The following is a 17,175-nucleotide window of genomic DNA, read 5'->3' as shown; positions in this document are numbered from 1 at the left end:
CCCAGGGTCGTGATACCATAGACTGTCAGTGACCAGTAATATCTAAAAAGAGCACCAAAAAGAGATAAAACACAGGAAGATCAATAACCTCTGAGACGGTGCCTTCCAGGAAAAGCTAATGCGGATACTTAAAAACAAGGAGAAACAATTGTTTTTCACTCCCAGCTGGAGGTGTCTAATGCCATTGCATCTTACATTTTACGAGGTCTGAGATTCACAGCCATCATCTAGCCAAGTGAATTTGCTGACCTTGACCTTCTGCAAAATAAACATCTAAGAGGCACTAGGCCGACCAGGGGTTAGCTGTAAACCACATTTCAATTCTGTGCTATTTTAATTAAGTATGCCAAATGAGAAATTTCAACATGAAGCTTGTCCATCTGAAACTGTGGGACCTTACTGTGAGAATCGACCAATTGAAACTCGCCACTCTTTTTCCCTTTATGAAGTATACTCTGTTAAGCTAGTCCCTGTTAAGCACTCACTAGATAAACTTCCATCTTGAAAAGTAAATATAAAGTGAGAGAGGCTTGCTTGGGGGAGCAGGGGAGGGAGGGAGGGGTACAGGAGGAAGAACCTTTCAGCTTTTCTGAATTGAATAATGTGAACGGTGCAATTGGCTAACAAAGAACACGAACCTGCCGTAGCTTCTGCTCATTTATTCACTTAAGACGTGTCAGTATAAAGGGATGCATTGCAATCATGAGGGTTTGATAGGTAAAGCCTTCCTCTCTCTTAGTAACAACCCCCCACCCTCGCTCCACAAGCTCTCACCCATTCGCATGTCCGTGCAAAAGCCTGCATGGTGATTCAAAAACAAAAATCACAAAACTTGAAACCCAGACTTCAGACCGCAATTGAGGGTGATTTCTTCTTGACCGGACAGTAAGCTTCCCTTTCTTGGACCGTACTGTCACTGGAAGGCTGTAGGTACCTCTCCTTACAACTGAGGCTGCAATGGGGAGCTTGGCACTCTGTCCTACAACAGAAAAGCAGTCACAGCCCCCACCTACCATCTTTATAGACACATTATTAACCTCTTCCATCAACTTGGATATAATCAAAACCAAAATATATTTTGAATTTCAGGGACATCTGCTTTGTAATTATTTTGTTTATAATTAATATAAGTTCATAGGCTTTGAAGATGTCATGTTGTTCTTTTTTAAAACACTTATTGACAAAAACATCATAGTTATTTATAACATAAAGGCAAGACAAAGCTGTTTCCTCTTATGCGAAATAAAAGCATGAACTAGATTGCTTCTAAGATTCTTTTCGGCTCAATTAATGTACATGGTATCGTCCAACCCCCTACTCACACTTAATTTGGAAAAGGCCTATTTATTTTTGTGCAGAGGACACCATCTGCTTTAACCAACATAATAAGCTCCAGTTGCAGGCCCCTGTCTCCAAATAAAGGCATAATTACTCCGAGCAGGCGCTAAGGTACGCAAGCTAAGAAGTTGCTTTGCCTAGCCTAATTCCAAAATTTCAAGGGTTTATTTTCTGTTCCTATAGAAAATCTAAAACATTTCCTAGCTTTCTGATGCAGTCCTCATAACAAGTCCTTCTAAATTCTGATCATAAGGAAAAAAGTTTAGAGCAAAGACTTCTGGGACCTAGGACTAACTCTGCTTGCCACTGACTCTTGTGATAGAGAATTAAAGAAGGCCACTTAACTTGCCTGAAACAAGCTTCTTGTCTGAAAAACCGGGTTGGATCAGATGATTTCTAAAGGTTATTCTTTTTATAGAAGCTTACTGACATATGACAAAGTAATATAGCATGGTTTGTGATTTGGAACATTTTGAATATGCATATGTGAGTATAAATCCTCTTGCCTGTATCACTATTATTTACATATCTTCTGAAGTTTCTACTGCACACAGAAATATAAATGTACTTTTACACTTTGAAATTATCCAAGAATTTTTAATGCACTCTATAAATGTTTATGGATTTTCCTTTAGACAATAAGAAAATTATATGAAGTGTTAATGTTGGTAATAAAATGTGTATGTCCATCAGTTACCAAACTACCCATTGATTTGCTGAAAATTCCAAGTGCTGGCTGACAACTCAGTTTATACCATTCAAGTTTTAGTGGATTTTCTAACGAGATTTATCAAGCCATCAAAATTTAGCTTCTGTGACAGCTTTGCAAAAACTGCCACGCTGCAATGACATTCTCTTCTCAACACACACCAAGACTTCAGCAATTGTCAATCATCCTTCTGGACTCGATTTCCTCACGCAATCAGAAGAATGGCTAAGGTGGAACTTATTACATTCGGATTTAATGACATCCCTAAACTTTTGAAGACAGGTAATTTTAAAATTTCAATTACATGGAAACCTAAAACAGAACTAAGGAAAACACTGCTTGTTAGTTTTTCTTAGGAAATGGCCTTTATTGAAGATAAAAAAAAATCCTCCTTTAATAGTTATTATAAAAGAGATATTTCTAAGTAGATTGAAATTTTCCCTGTTTTCACTATTAATATGCTAATATGTTTAACAAATATTTGCTTTAGAGACTAGATGTTTCTTTTCCAAAATAGTCCTGTCAAACTACAAATCATGGATCAGTCTGAATTCAGAACTGTACTGCCTTTATATGCGGAAAACCTCCAAATCTCTTGCCCATCACTCACAAATTAACTAATGAGGTTTGGCCTTACAGAGCCGTGTCTGATGGCATCATGCAAGGGAAAGGTGTAGGAAGAGATCTGGGTTCGGCTCCACTTGCTCCCTCTCAAAGCTGACTGTCACCAAAAGGGCAGAATTTCTCAAAATACGACAAAGAGCCAGCAGTACAACCTAGTGTGCTTTATAAAATGCACCCCAAACCTCGGAATTATCTGAGTTCCTGGAATCTGCATTTTAACAGGCTCCCAAAGTGATAGTTATACAAACTCAAGTTTGAGGACTCCCATAACTGGCTTCAGTTCCTCCACCTGGAAGAGAAGGCACCAAGACTCACCATTCTCTCGAAATTCTACTCTGACACTTTTACAACCTGTTGCGTTAAGACATCAGCAATGCCAATATTTTACCAACATTGTCATAGTAGCTTTACCTTGAGCCCAACATGGCTACCTTGTTCCACATATATTTAAGTGGTTAGTTTGTTTATATGCAGTGTACACAGCTACTTTGTTTACATATATCCTATACCTGCCTTGCTCTCCGTAACTCCACCTCTACCACCTCCATTAAAGCTATGGTCTTATTGCGGGTTCTTCTTTGGCCATTCTTCTAGTTCAACATTGAACTCCCCTCCACTCAGTTCTAGAGACCCTGAAATCCATACTACCCACAGCCCCCAAGATCACAGATAATAACCTCCTTCGCAATGGCTAATTACTCGATCTGGGTTTACTAAGACCCCAAACGTTCACCAGCACCACCCCCACCCACCCCCCACCTCCTCAGTGGCACTGGGTGATGGTTACCTGTAACCTAGTCATGCTCAAATGCCAGTGTGAATAACAGCTCATTAAAAATGCAGTACTTTTAAATTTAACATTTTTTATAAATTTTTTCATCATTGAGGAAATTGAGTCCAGAAGGATAGTGGACAATTGCTGAAGCCTTGGCATGTGTTGAGAAGAGAATGTCATTGAAGTGTGGCATTTTTAACAAAGCTATCTGTCGTAGAAGCTAAATTTTGATGACACAGGGGAGTCCCATATGACTCCCTTGCCCACCAAAGTTACAAATGAAGAAATGAAAACTCTGAGAGAATGACATTTTGTTCAAGATCACACTGCTCTTTAGGGTAAAGCTACCCCAAAACTCAAGGTTCTTAAATCTCCCCAAAACCCTGAGTTCCATTCTTCGTCGAATATGACTCACTGACTCTCTGGATTATTACCTCTGACTGGACCAATACCAAGAACAACTTAATCAAACACATACACATATCTTTCAAATAGTTCATCCTTTGTTGTCTATCGGCATGGGGAAAAGTACAGGCACTGATATAAAAGGCATGTACGTCCCAAAACATCACAAACAGCAACTTTATGGGAAGATCGCTTTTAAGTCGTCGATAAGGAGCCCGACCGGGAGAGGGAGGAGGATGGAGACGCACATGTGACCGCTGTGTGGGCGCCGCAGCTGTTCAGAGATGGCCCCTAAGAGTGGTGAAGACGGAATGTTACTTCCCAAGAGAAAGGATCGTGGGGGTCTTCAGGGTGGCATTTGAGATGAGCTTCGAAGGCTGAGCACACCAGCGCTCCCCGGTGATATCGGCAAAACTATGATATAGAAGATGATGAAAAATTGGCCTGCTTCCAGGGCTTGGATGCAGACAGGATGGGTTCGGCCAGTGAGATTTCTGGTTTTCTTTTAAATATTTATAAAATGAAGTTGCTTATCCACAGATATGCAGTGCACTTCCCAACGAGATGTTCGACAGACAATTGTTAAGGGAGAGTTGTTAGAAATAATCATGGTTTCATGAAATTATTAGGGTTTTCCAGAGGGAAAGTTCAAAATGGACCAGTTAAATGGGGAAATACTTTGGTTTCTAATTTGGCAAATGTTCATCGAGGCTTCATGTCCTCATACAGTAGGTATTGATCCCGGCAGTTTCAAAAGGCCACCAACACCAATAACTTGATTCATTTTAATGTATTCTGGATGTGTTCTTTCTCAGTTTCTGTTCATGTCTAAATTTATGCTTTTGAAAGTGAAGTAAGATCTATTTTAAACCAGTCTCATGGTGATCCAGAGTGGTAAGTACAAATATGACCATTATTCTATCAACCACCACCCTAGCCTAAGGCCCAAAGAGGAAATGTAATGAGAAGAATTTGATGCCTCAGCGATTAGAAGACACTGGAAATCACTAGAGAGCAGTCTGATTTTCTCCCCAAGGAATCAAAGACCCTCGGCTGTTTAGGTAAATTGCCAAATGAGTAAAGATGTATTCCAGATCAGAAGCAGCTGTATCTGTGACTACCCAATATAAGGGCATTGCTTACTAGTTTGCACTTGGCCAAGATGGAGAAATCTTTATTTTTAGCACTTCATTACTGATAAAGTCCATTTAAGGAGTGAAATATCTGGCAAAGGATCACTCGACTTCATGATCACTCTGTCACCTTTAAAAACAATTTCGGTTAACACTCCACCCATTCCATCAACCGCCATCTACGAGTGTCCACGAGAGGACCACGCTGAGCCGGAAGGGGTTCCAAAGCAAGCAAGCAAAGCCCCCCTGCGTGATGGAGAAATCACCAACAAGGACACGCCATCTGAGGGGTGCAACGAGCAGCACGGACCCCATGTGCCGCGAGTGCCCAGAGCACAGCAGGTGCTTCGCTCTCAGACGGAAGTCTTCTGAGTCTCAACCGCGGCGGAGAACGACGAATTCACCATCGAAGAGACAGCGCAGGGGACCAATGGGATGGGAAACGAAGGGGTGTGGCCTGCGCTTCGCCGCCCCGCCCCACGGCTCCGGCCCGCCCATCGTTCTTAGTTACTGTAGTTTGAGACAGCCGAGTCACACACACCGGGAAGGAGGGAGGGGACAGCAGACACTTCCCGAACTCTTCCACTGGGACAGGGACAGGCACGGGTCTGAGCACGTTAATTAATTCATTAATTTATCACTTCTCAAAACAATCTTCTCTGAGGAAGGCACTGCTGTCACCTTCCTTTTAGAGATGAAAATCCTGAAGCATAGAAGGCTCTTTACTAGACAAAACACCATTTTGAATTTAAAAACAACAACAATAACAACATAAAACTTTGCATGAAAACCCATCACGGTATTTTAAAAGCAATGGAAACCCTTGCCTTTTACCAGTTTATGGGAACATTTATTTGGGAGTTTATTGACTAGGCCACTTCCCAAACTACAGATGACAAAAGAGCCCTCAATATTCTAGTTTCACATCCTGCTCCCAACGCAAAGGAATCACAGTAACGGGAACTCTGAAGGACCACGTCCAGGAGACACACTCAGAAATCCAACCACGAATTCAAAAGAAACCTTGCAATCCAACACCACGAATACACAATGAAAGCTGCAGTTGAGATTCTGTTACTCAGCCTACAAACCTCGTCGGTGGAAACAAAGCAGACCGACTTCCAGCGGGATGGCGAGCCTGGCGAGGACCCGGCTGGCTCCCGGGCCCACGCAACCCAAGATGGGAAACACAGGACACACTCCCGGTGGGAGCCTGCTGGGGCTCCAGGCTGCAGCCTACACTGACGCGCCTTAGTCTGCCGGACGGCTTCCGATCGGGGGAACTTCTTGTTCTTTTCTAAAACTAAGAACTCACTCGTAAAAATAAAAGCTTTCCAATTTTAGATCGTTTGTATTAAAATACTTGACTCATTTCCAATTATTGACATGCTAAAGGTTGAGGCAGGATGGAAGAAAGGCACATGGAATCAAACAGACCTGGGTCCAATCTCTACTGTGTGACTTCTTAACTGCCTGAACTTGGGGGAGGGGTCCCATACGGTAGGGGTCCCCAATCCCCAGGAGCAGACCAGTATCAGTCTGTGACCTGTCAGGAACTGGGCCGCACAGCTGGAGGTGAGCGGCGGGCCAGCAAGCGGAAGCTTCGTCTGTGTCTGCAGCCGCTCCCGGAGCCAGCATCACCGCCTCAGCTCCGCCTCAGATCATCGGGCATTAGATTCTCATAGGATCACTGGTCCCTAGTGCCGAAAAGGTTGGGGACTGCTGCTTTACGTCACTTAAAGTCACTTGCCTTTCTTCTCTACTTGAAGTCCAGGGTTTAAGGTACTTAATACATTACAGGGGCTCGCTAACTACCTGGTCAATGCTGAGGGGCGGTTGTGTAGGCTTTGGTTTCTTCCTTATTCCACACAAGCCTTGCTACTCTCTTCAAAGGAACACAGAGGATGATGTACACAGAGCCTAGCACAGTGCCTGGAGAGAGCTTCCCGCCAGAGATGTTACCTCCCATCTTGTTACTATTTGGTGTTCCAAAATCCACAAAGCACTTTCACAACTATGAACATATTCCATCCTTCGAACGCCTCTGAGATTTACGAAGTCACGTGAAGAAACGGAGGCTGGTGACGTTTAAGACTTGCAGAATCGAGGCTAGCTTTTGGACAAGCCCGCTGATTCCAAATCCTGAGTTCTCATACAATGCCTTTCTCTTAGGAGTTCTGGCTTCTTTGAGAGAAAACGATCTCTACCCATGTCTTCTGCAAAGTTTGTCCAATGCTTTTTTATTGCATCGAAGGAATACAAATACACGGGCCAAATTCCACTCTAATGGACTGCGAAGGACTTTGATTTGCGCCATATCAAATAATTACTTGAAATAAGTAAGCTATCAACTGGCTCGTTCAGTCATTCCTGGATTCAGCAAATATTTATCACCTGCCTACTCCGCACAGGGCATTGTTTGGTGCTGGGAAATCTTCCCTCTCCCTCAGGTGTAATAGTCTATTTCAAGATTTCCCAACTGAAGCCCAGGATGGAAGACACAGAGGCTGTTCTTATAGGTCTTTAAACAAACAGGGCCATGAATTAAGAGCTAGAAAGCCTAAGAGCTCATTCTGGCCACACCCCTACATAACTTCTGTGACCCTGGACAAGCCTCTGGTACTGTATCCTTTTCCATAAAATAGGAAAATTGACATTGAAAGTTAGTTTAACCTATAAATTCTAGAGATTCGAAGATTTCATGTAACTGGCAAATTCTTTGACAAGGATGTTTTTTATATCACAATTTTATAAATTTTTGTGAGATGACCCATCTACTGATTGTAGCTTAAAAAGATACCTCCAGATTGCCCAACAAATTGTTAAAAGTATTTAATTTCATATAAATTTGGGGCATTTAAAAGACTCTTGTTGCCACTTGAGTTTGCAAATTGCCCCAACATAGAAACTGTATTTTTTTATGTAAGTTGTGATCTTAAATGCTGATCTCATTGGAGGGCCTAAATAAATCAGACCCAAACCTTCCTTTCTTCAATTCCATGAACTGTCACTTTAGGATGTATTACGTTTTTGTATATAAAAAATGGCATTTCAATTCAATTTATTATCACAAATTAATGTTAGCAAAGCTCTTTATGGCCTTACTTTCAAGATTCTTGCACCCTTAACTCTCTCAACGAACCATGATTATGTGTGGAAACCTGAGTACTTTGAAACGTGGTCAGGTGAAGAGGCCCACCACCTGTTGGCACACATCTCCAATGCCCACCCATGAATTCACATGCCGGTCCTTCCTTGTAATCAAGAGGACGTCTAATAACCACCTGAACCACCAGACAGTAGAGCAAACTGAAGCACATTCCTATATACTGACTTAGATGAGAACTCTCCCTCCAAACTCTTGCTTCTTTCTAGAGTTCTGTAGAAATGGTCCTTTCTTTTCTCACTCGTTCACAGAACCTTAATGAGAGCCTTCTCCATCCGTCTCTGTGAAGGGTGCTGAATACAATAGCGGGAAGAGGATAAAACAGGGTCACCACTAGCCCAAATTGTACTTGCGGGTCAATTACAAAAGGTGCCCCCTTCCAGGGGAGAGGAAGTGCACCAGGAGGGGTCTGGCAAGTGAGGTGCAAATTGGGTTTCAGCCTCCATTTACCCATTGGACGGGATGACCTTGTTCAGTGAACGACTTCCACAACTGTACACGGTGGCATGGCCAAAGGTGTGAACGAGAAAAAAGGTCATCTTCTAGTAGAGGAACTAACTGCTGGGGAAGAGCTTAGGAGCCTAGAGATAACGGGGGGAAGAAAGCCTCCTAGAGAAGATATTTGACTGACACACGAAGGATGTGTGGGTAATCAACAGATGGGCAAGTGGAGTAAGAGCGGCAGAAGCAGAATGTTCGCTCGCTCCAGATAGTGGTCTGGAAATGACAGCTTGGAAGTCGGTGGATGGGTCTGGCAGTGCATGTGTGTGGGGAGGGCGGGGGAGGGGAGACGGAGGACCAGTCAGGAAATGACTGAGAAGGCAGGCAGGGCCCCGGTTATGAAGCATCTCATGTGGCATGTCAGGGTGCTGCAACCTGATTCAGAGATCATCAGGGGCTTCTCTTGTAAACAATAAACTCTTCCATTGCTCCTTACCATATTTTTTTATATTTGCTAATCACAACAGTTTCTGGTACCCTAAAGCAACACGTTTTACCCTATACACCGGGCAGGTAAAAACCAGTGGAAAAGAAGTTTGCTTCCACACCTACACCAACCTTGAGACTGCATTTTTAAAACATAAAAACCTTGAATATCAGGAAATATCTTTAAGGGTGTATATACGCAAGTTTTATTAGTCACGCTCAAATTATAAGCCCAATAATTAACACTTGTTATTCAGAGCCTGGGCCTGAAATACTCAGAGCATATGGTCTGCACCTGTAAGAAACTTGGAAGCCATTGAACACACTCAGGGACACTCCAGCTTAAATCTACTGGAGAGGGACTTGGAGAGGGCCAGGTGCTATCCGTTAAAATTATGTCGGCAGCATTTGAGGAACAGGAGGGGAATGGTTGAATGACCATGAGAAGCAAACCCCGAGACCTTCACCACGTGGCGAGTAAAGGTCACACCACGAGCCAAGGCTGCCTGGATTACCAGTATCATCACCAAGACCACCACGGAGATGCAGGGAAACTCTCCGCAAAAGTGGAATTACCATGAGGACAAAGCGGCCTTCCCCCGCTCCCTCCCCAATTCAGTAAAGTTACCCTTTTCTACTATTTTAAAAAGTACCAAGAGGCTTGAAAGCTCATCGATATTAAGTTTCACCGTTTCTCAACGATAAACCGCCCGGTGCAAGCTTACCCCCCGCACCTCGGCGGCGGCTGTCGGCAGTCAGAGGTGGGAAGAATGGGCTCTTTTCTTCCTAAACTGTTTTTGGTAAATATGATCCGTTTGGGACACAACGTGTCGACTTTCCCAGAAACTTGGCACCTCACTGCCCCCCTCACACGCCCCGCCGCCCCAGCAGCGCGGCCCGTCGGGCTCGTCCCCTCCCCGCGGCGACGCGCGGTCCCGCCGCCCGGCAGGGACCCCGAGGCTCTGCGGAGAAAGCTGCGCCGCTGCCGCGGGACGGGGACCCACCCACCGCGCCCCTTCCCCGCCCGCCGCGCCCCGGCCCCACTCACCCAGGTGCACAGGGCCGGGGCGCCCCGCGCACGCGTCCTCTGAGATGCGCCCCCTCCGCCCGGCCGGGCAGCCGCGACCCGGGGCGCCCCCCACCCCGGGGGCCGCGGGGCGGGCGCCGGGAACGAAGCGCAGGGCCGGGGCGCCGCCGCCCCCGCCCCCGCCGCGCGTACCTCGGCTCCGGCGTGGGGCGCCGGCCGCGCCGGGCTGCAGAAGTTGCTGGCCCCGCCGCCCCGGGCCGCCGCCCCGCGCCCTGCACGCCGCGCCTGTGACGGCGGGGGCCGCCGCGCCGTCCTCCCCGGCCGCTCCGCCCGCCTCTCTCCCCGCCCCGCAGCCCGGCCCGGCCCGCCCCGTCCTCCCCACACACCCACCTCCTCCCGCACCCGCCGCCCGCACCCGGGGCGGCCCCGCCGCGCGCCCCCTGCGCTGTCTCCGGGACGTCGCCTCTCACCAGCGCCAAGCCCTCGGCGAGCACCGCGTGCGCCCCCCCCCCCCCGCCCCCCGAGCCGGGCGCCCCGGCCGCCGCCGCGGACCCCGCCAGCGACCCACAGCGCGCCCCCTCCCCGCCCCACGGAGCTTACAGGGCGGGCAGTCGTCTCCTCGCGGCCCGCGGGGGACGGGAGCGGGCGGCTCTGCAGCCCCGGGCAGGCGGGAGAGGCAGAGCAGGGAGGTCGAGGTGGAGACAGAGTCCGGGAGAGCTCGCACTTCCCAGGTGCAGCAGCTGCGGGTTTATTAGAGAAACCTGAGTGATCCCGGGGGCGCGGGCGGGGGGAAGGGGAGGCCGCCCGGGAGAAGCGGGGCTGAGGGCGGCGTTCCCGGCATCGCGGCGCTCACGGAGGCTCCTCCACCCCCGGAGAAGGGAGGCGAGCGAAGGCAGAAGTCCTGTGGGTAGCAGCGTGGCTCCCCCAGGAAGCCGGCGCCAAGACGGGACTAGATGTGGAAGCTTTCCTTCGGGGAGACGCTGTGGCACTGAGTGGGAGGGGGGCGGAGCGAGCCCGGCTCTGCGCACATCTGCCCCCACGAGGGGGGTGGGGCGGGGTGGGGAAGCAATCAGCCTGCCACCCAGCAGTCTGAGGAAGATCGCCGGGGAGCGCTGCACCCGAGGTCCCCCGTCCTAGGGATCCCAGTTCTCGTTGGAACCCACATGGCTTAGCGTCCAGGTCTCTACCAGTCACTGGCTGGGACCAGCCAGGTGGGCCTTGGGCACAAGCCCTTAGGTGAATTTCAGGGCACAACGGCCAGGGCCCTTGGTCAGTCAAGCTCCGGGATAGCTGGAGATGGTCGGACAGCTGCAAGGAAGATGTTCCGCAGCTGCCCCTGGTTAAAAAGTCAAATGGAATCGACTTCCCCATCCCTGCTGTTTTTAAATGAAGCCCCGAGGTTTTGCCGTGATCAGGCAGACCTGGCTCTCACCTTCCACAGCCTCCCTCTCTGTGCACGCGGAGCTGGTGACTGACCCCTTCCTGATACCTGGACTCTCCCGGGTCACAGCACACGGTGGCTGTGCCTGGGAAGATGCCTGCCACTCGGCCCGCCCTTCGACACTCAGCATCACCTCCCCTAAGGGGCTTTGCCCTTAGCATGTTACTTATTACTGCCACAGACTACACTGGGGCTTTTTCATGTTTTCCCTCTTCTCGTCTTGCTTTTTTTCACACTGTTCTAAAATGTTTATTTTCTTTCCGATTATACTAAAGTAATAATATGTTCATTGCACAAACTTAGAAAAATACATAGGACCCAAATGACTCTAATTCCTCGGTCTCCTAGCGACACCTTCCCTCGACAGCCAAGCAGTCCGTGTCTGAGCCCCATCTCGTGTGTACCAGTGCGGGCCCAATCAGAAGAGAGAAACCACACCTCAATTAAACAGTGAAAGTTTAATATAAAGAATTGTTAACTATGATGGGATTTGGAGCAACCAGGGATTGACTAATAAGAAGTAACAGAAACTCAAAAGAAAATAGAAATCGCAAATGTAGGGATGTCTTCGGCAGCCTCTAGCCCGAGGGCTGAGACAGAGTGCCCAGGGATGAGCCTCCCCCACCCTTAGGCTCAGCCCCACACCCTGCCCGGGAAGGGGGCGGAGGAAAGGAGGGCATGGCCATGGCTCGCTAAATAGTAGAAAACTCATTGTAATGTCATTCTGGTGGAACTTGCTGATAATCTACCCTACAGTGTGTGGGAAGAGCGGTTCACAGGGAGGTGTCTCAGGAAGCATTTCACTGCAAAACCACCCTAAGAGGGAGGTTTGGGGTGAGCTGGTGGCCACTGGGTGCTGCCGGCTGCGCTGCAGGATCCTGGTGCTGGAGAACCCCCTCCCCCCTCCCCGCAAGGCAGGAACCAGCGAGCCAGAGCAGGGCGACAGCCGGCAGCCTTCTGTCCTGCAGCGTTTTCCCCACAGCCTCTACTGACACGGCTTAACAGCAGCCAGCTGGCGAAGAAAATTATACGCAAGGCCCAGATCCATTCTTGGAGGGGGCAAAAAGGGTAAATTGGAGCTGACAGGCAGTGAGTTGGTAACCAGCACACTATGTAACCTCAGAAAGTCCAGGCATTGTCTAGTTTTTCTTCCCAAAATATGCCTGCACATTCCAGATGAATGTTATCATTTCTAAAAATCTCTCCCTGCTGGCTCCTGTCCCCTCAGCTGGCCATTTTGTTCCTGACTGCCACTCCCTCAGCTGCAAATTGTCTCAGCATTTTCCCCTTGCAGCTTTGCCCCAAGTGGAGGCCTGGACCCCTCCTGAGTCCTCCCTGCACGCTGTGACCAAGCTGTAAGGGGCAGCAAAGTTCCGCAGAGGGCTTAGAGAAACAGAAGGAACTTGCAGAAGGAAAAAGAAAAGTGTAAAAAACAAACAATAGTCCCCCCAATGTGAAACGGTGTGTAGGGTCCCCACGTGGTGCCTGTCTGCTTGGCCCGAGCCCCATACAGGGAGCCAACACATGCCCCGCACAGAGCCCAGGCTGCAATGCCTCAGTCTTAGCCCCGCTCCATTAAAAAATAATCCGCAGAGACGCAGCCTTGTCTACAGTAACGATGACCATTCGTGTTATGTTAGGAAGAGAAATTTAGCCCCTGATACATAAGCTCGCTCATTCATCAATCCACTTAGGACGCGTCTTTTGAGCACCTGGCACTGGATTAGGTGATAGGGATATAATTTGTGTAATTATTACCATCTGAGGGAGGTAGATAGCAAACAAACGCTCTTACAAGTACGGTCATGCGCTACGTGTTTTGTTAACGATGGTCGTTCCAGGAGGTTATAATGGAGCTGAAAAATTCCTCTCACCTGGTGACGTCACAACCAGCCTAACACAGCACAATGCATAAGCATCCCTCACATGTTTGTGGTGATGCTGGTGTCCACCGACCCGGCTGTGCTGCCTGTCACGTAAAAGCACAGCACATAGAGGGTGTGCAGCACTCAGTGTTTAATAATAATAAATGACTATGTTACTGGCTTATGCAATTTCCAGTCCTGCAAGCTCTAATTGATGGTAAGTGCCCTACACAGGTATACCATTTTGATCTTTTATACTGTGTTTTTCCTGTACCTTTTTCTGTGTTTAAATATGTTTAGACACACAAATACCATTGTGTTACAATTGCCTACAGGATTCAGCACGGTAACATGCTGGCCAGGTTTGCAGCCCAGGAGCCACAGGCTATGTATACTACACAGCCCAGGTGTGTAGTAGGCGCTAGACCATCAGGGTGTGTCTAAGTACCTCTATGATACTCGAATAACAAAATTGCCTAACGACACGTTTCTGAGAGCGTATCCCCATCATAAAGTGGCACATGACTGTAGTGTCTCTGCTAAAGATGCAGAGAGTATGCTAATGAGAGCTAACATCGCTCTCAGGAACTAGTGAGGGCCCCTTGGAGAAAACAGCATTTGAGCTGGGCCCCGGAGGATGGCTGAGTCGGGTCATTCCAGATAAGGGGAATGGTCAATTTGAGGCTCCGATGTGGGAGAGAGCTGGGCCCCTTCCAGAAGGAAAAGGAGTAGGGACAGAGTGACAAGAGATGAGGCCAAAGAAGCGAACGAGAGCCAGCCGTGCGTGCTGTTATTGGCATGCTAAGAATTTGGGATTTTATCTTTAGAACAACGAGAACCCTCTGAAAAGATTTTAAGCACTGATCTAGCCAGGGGGTGGAGGATAGACTGGAGGATTGGTTTTGGAAGAGTATGGGGAGAATGCGTGAACTTAGCCTCAGGATAGAGGTTGGACCTGAAGATATAGACTGAGAAATAACTCAGGTATAGAAAGAATGCACAAGCCCTGGGCATGGATGAAATGCCCAAGGTCAAGATTGTAGAGTAAGAAGAGACAGACCCCTGGAAAGGTGGGTGGGGCCGAACCCACAGAGGAAGCAGGAGAGCCAGGGATGTGAGGGATAACCAGAAAGTAACGGTGGGTCATCTTCGCTGCAGAGCAGGAGCGGCTTCCCGGGACAATAACCACAGGCCCAATGGAAGCAGAGCGGCTCCCAGCCATGAGCCGAAACCTCCACCTGGGGCGAAGACAAGGTCAGCGTCACGGTTTGAAAAGGCGGGCCCACTTCCGTCACCACCCGGTCCCTTCGCAGCCATCGAAAGCATTCAGCGATGGTGCCCTCTTATTTTCTAAAAAAGTGAAAAAATAAAAGTAGCGAGGTATAACCATTTTGTCGTATTCTCGTGCAGGATCTTCGTTCGAAAATGACCCGGATCGAAGCCCGGTAAGGGACGGGATCGTGTCCAGTCCGTCTTGGTAGCCCAGGCACTCAGTACACTTTCTGGCACAGAGAAGCCACTGACGTTCGTGGGGTTGAGTTTCGTTTCCAAAATCGTTCCAGTTCTGGGTAATATTTTGTTGGGCTTCCTGGTGGCAGGCCACAGAGCCGACGGCGAGAACCAACGAGTCCCCCTTCCCTGAGATCCACCTGAAGAAAGAGCTTTCTTAAAACCCCTTTCTCACTGTTGGAAAATTTTTTTTAAAACGCGGCTTTTGACTAGTTTCTCTCTTCCCGAGCACCCCGAAGGAAGAGAATCTTCCTGCCCTGTAAGCTCTCTGCCTCAGCCCGGGCCGCGCAGGCTACAGAAATGACGCTAGACACGCACTCGATGGCGACACCAGCCCGGAGTGACCGCGTTGAACACCCATCTCCGTGGAGCTGAAACGCAGCTGTGCGGCCTCCGTGTGGGCGAGAGCGAGGACTCCAGGCGCGGCCGCTTCCACCGAGGGCCTCTGTACCGCTGCGCGCTGCCTGGGGACCAGGCTCACGCGGCCTTCCTCCGGGCATCCAGGATCTAGTGGACTCTGGCAAAGACAGCGCGGACTCAGGCGGGCGACTCGGCCGGGGGGATCGGGGAACGTCGAGGTTTCTAGGGGATAGCCTTTCCCAGGAAAGCTCTCCTGTCGCAAGGTCATCTGGCCAAATACAAACGGGCCTTGTGGCCGCCTCTCAGGAGCTTGCCCAATTCGCTCCGCCGCATTCTTCAAACTCTGAAAGAGAGAAGGCGGCAGGTTTGATTACAAGTCCAAAGAGCTGAGTTGAACCTGAGACTCTGGATCTACCCTCCCTTGGATCCACCTTCAGGTCACGGGCAGGTGTGTATGGTGTGTGACTGACAGATAGAGCTGCAGGGGACACACCGGAGCGCACGGGTGATCTGTCTTTCTCTTGCATTCGTTTGACCATTGTCATTCCCACTGACCAGTTCCTGGAGTCCACCTTAGATATCTTGGAGAAATCCTGATAAACAAAAGGCTGCCTGGTAGGATAACTGCTCAGTGATAACAGGTCTGTGTTTGTTTAGAAGATTGCGCGCGATGCCAGATCCAAAATCCTTGCTTAATACCACAGAGACTCCCTCTTGGCCAGGGCCAGCACTGTCGCTACCCACTCTGAGCTCAAAAGCATCTCCAGGAGTCTCCAAAGAAGAGGCAGAGGCCCCCGGTGTTCCCTGGGAAGAGCGTCACTGACACTGGTGAGCGAGTTTTGAGTGGAGCAGCCCAGGCTGCCGAAGCACTCGCCTGGTTCCTGCGTAACCCGTAGGCAGACGCCCTCCAAGATACGGTGAAAGGCTTAACCTTGGACTTCACCCTCAGCAGACGTGTCCTTAAAAAAATTGCCTGTGACACTCATTGTTCTAAGTGGATAACACTGATATTTTAAGTTTGTTTCATTTTTCCATAATTTATAAAGATTGTCTGAGTAACGTATCCCAAAATGTAAACATTCATATTTTATGAATCAGAATCAAGTACCTATCATGATGCTATACATCGTGAAGGTGTCCAGTCAATTCTTACTTGCCGGTGGTTATATAGCCAGCATTTATTTTTGCTGGAGCCCTCAGCATAGGAAATATGTCTGCCGAGCCCATAAACTTTCTGTGAAATGCAAACCTTACAAAATATGAGCACTCCTTTTCTCCCAAATTTCTCCTTATGGCTCCATGTTCCCCTTCTTCAATTCCCTCATCCCATGAAACTTGGTCTTGGACTTCTCACGGCTTCTCCGTGTAGACTCCTCCTGGACTCCTTCTACTTCCGCCCGCCCTTATTCACTATGTTCCGTCGTTCCCACTCTGCCCTCGGCAGCACAGTCTCCAGAACTTTCTGTGATATAAGTGCTGCTGCTTACTGGTATTGAAAGTATTGGGGTTTGGGGTTTGGATGTCACCCGTCCTAAGTGGGTAGGAAGGGAGGAAAAACAGATAAACTCTGCCCGCGGACAAAGACGACGTAAGCCACATTTGGAGTCGGGAAGTTGTGGGCGGGAGCCGTCTGGGGTGTAGACAGAACTTGGGGAGGGAAGTGATTTTTGAAATCGAATTCCGTGGAGAATTGACTCCTGCCAGGATGTTAGAACTAGCAGCTTTCTCCTCAGTAAGCAGAGCTATGAAATCCACTTAGGTCCCGGGGCGGAGCTGAATATTAACTGTTAGGCACCTCCTCAAAAGGTTATAGTTTGGTGATCATTTATAATTTGGGGGTTTTGGCTTCAAATCGGGGATATTAAATGTGCTAAAATCTGGCCTTGAGCTCAGATT

At 48.5% G+C, this 17,175-nt stretch overlaps 2 protein-coding genes across 4 annotated transcripts in view; both read right to left on the bottom strand.

The window, feature by feature from the left end:
• TIAM2 (TIAM Rac1 associated GEF 2) overlaps nucleotides 1–17,175 on the bottom strand; it is a 217,719-nt gene that overhangs the window by 179,673 nt on the left and 20,871 nt on the right. The window contains exon 1 of one of the 3 annotated variants that reach the window (XM_036222951.1): nucleotides 10,705–11,080. The exons of 1 other annotated variant lie outside the window; for it this stretch is intronic. The gene's annotated coding sequence lies outside the window, so the exon portion shown is untranslated. Of the gene's footprint in view, nucleotides 1–10,125; nucleotides 10,149–10,704; nucleotides 11,081–17,175 lie in introns of those variants that run through there. One more of the 3 variants, XM_036222964.1, reaches the window with a different exon arrangement.
• Nucleotides 12,027–17,175, bottom strand: part of SCAF8 (SR-related CTD associated factor 8) — a 190,745-nt gene continuing 185,596 nt past the window's right edge. The window contains exon 23 of the transcript XR_004951416.1: nucleotides 12,027–15,622. The gene's annotated coding sequence lies outside the window, so the exon portion shown is untranslated. The remainder of the gene's footprint in view (nucleotides 15,623–17,175) is intronic.

This window comes from Rousettus aegyptiacus, unplaced genomic scaffold (genome assembly GCF_014176215.1).
Source record: "Rousettus aegyptiacus isolate mRouAeg1 unplaced genomic scaffold, mRouAeg1.p scaffold_m13_p_1, whole genome shotgun sequence".
Taxonomy (NCBI): Eukaryota; Metazoa; Chordata; class Mammalia; order Chiroptera; family Pteropodidae; genus Rousettus; species Rousettus aegyptiacus.
Note: the sequence above shows the minus strand (reverse complement) of the source record. Positions and strands in the feature narration are given on the sequence as shown.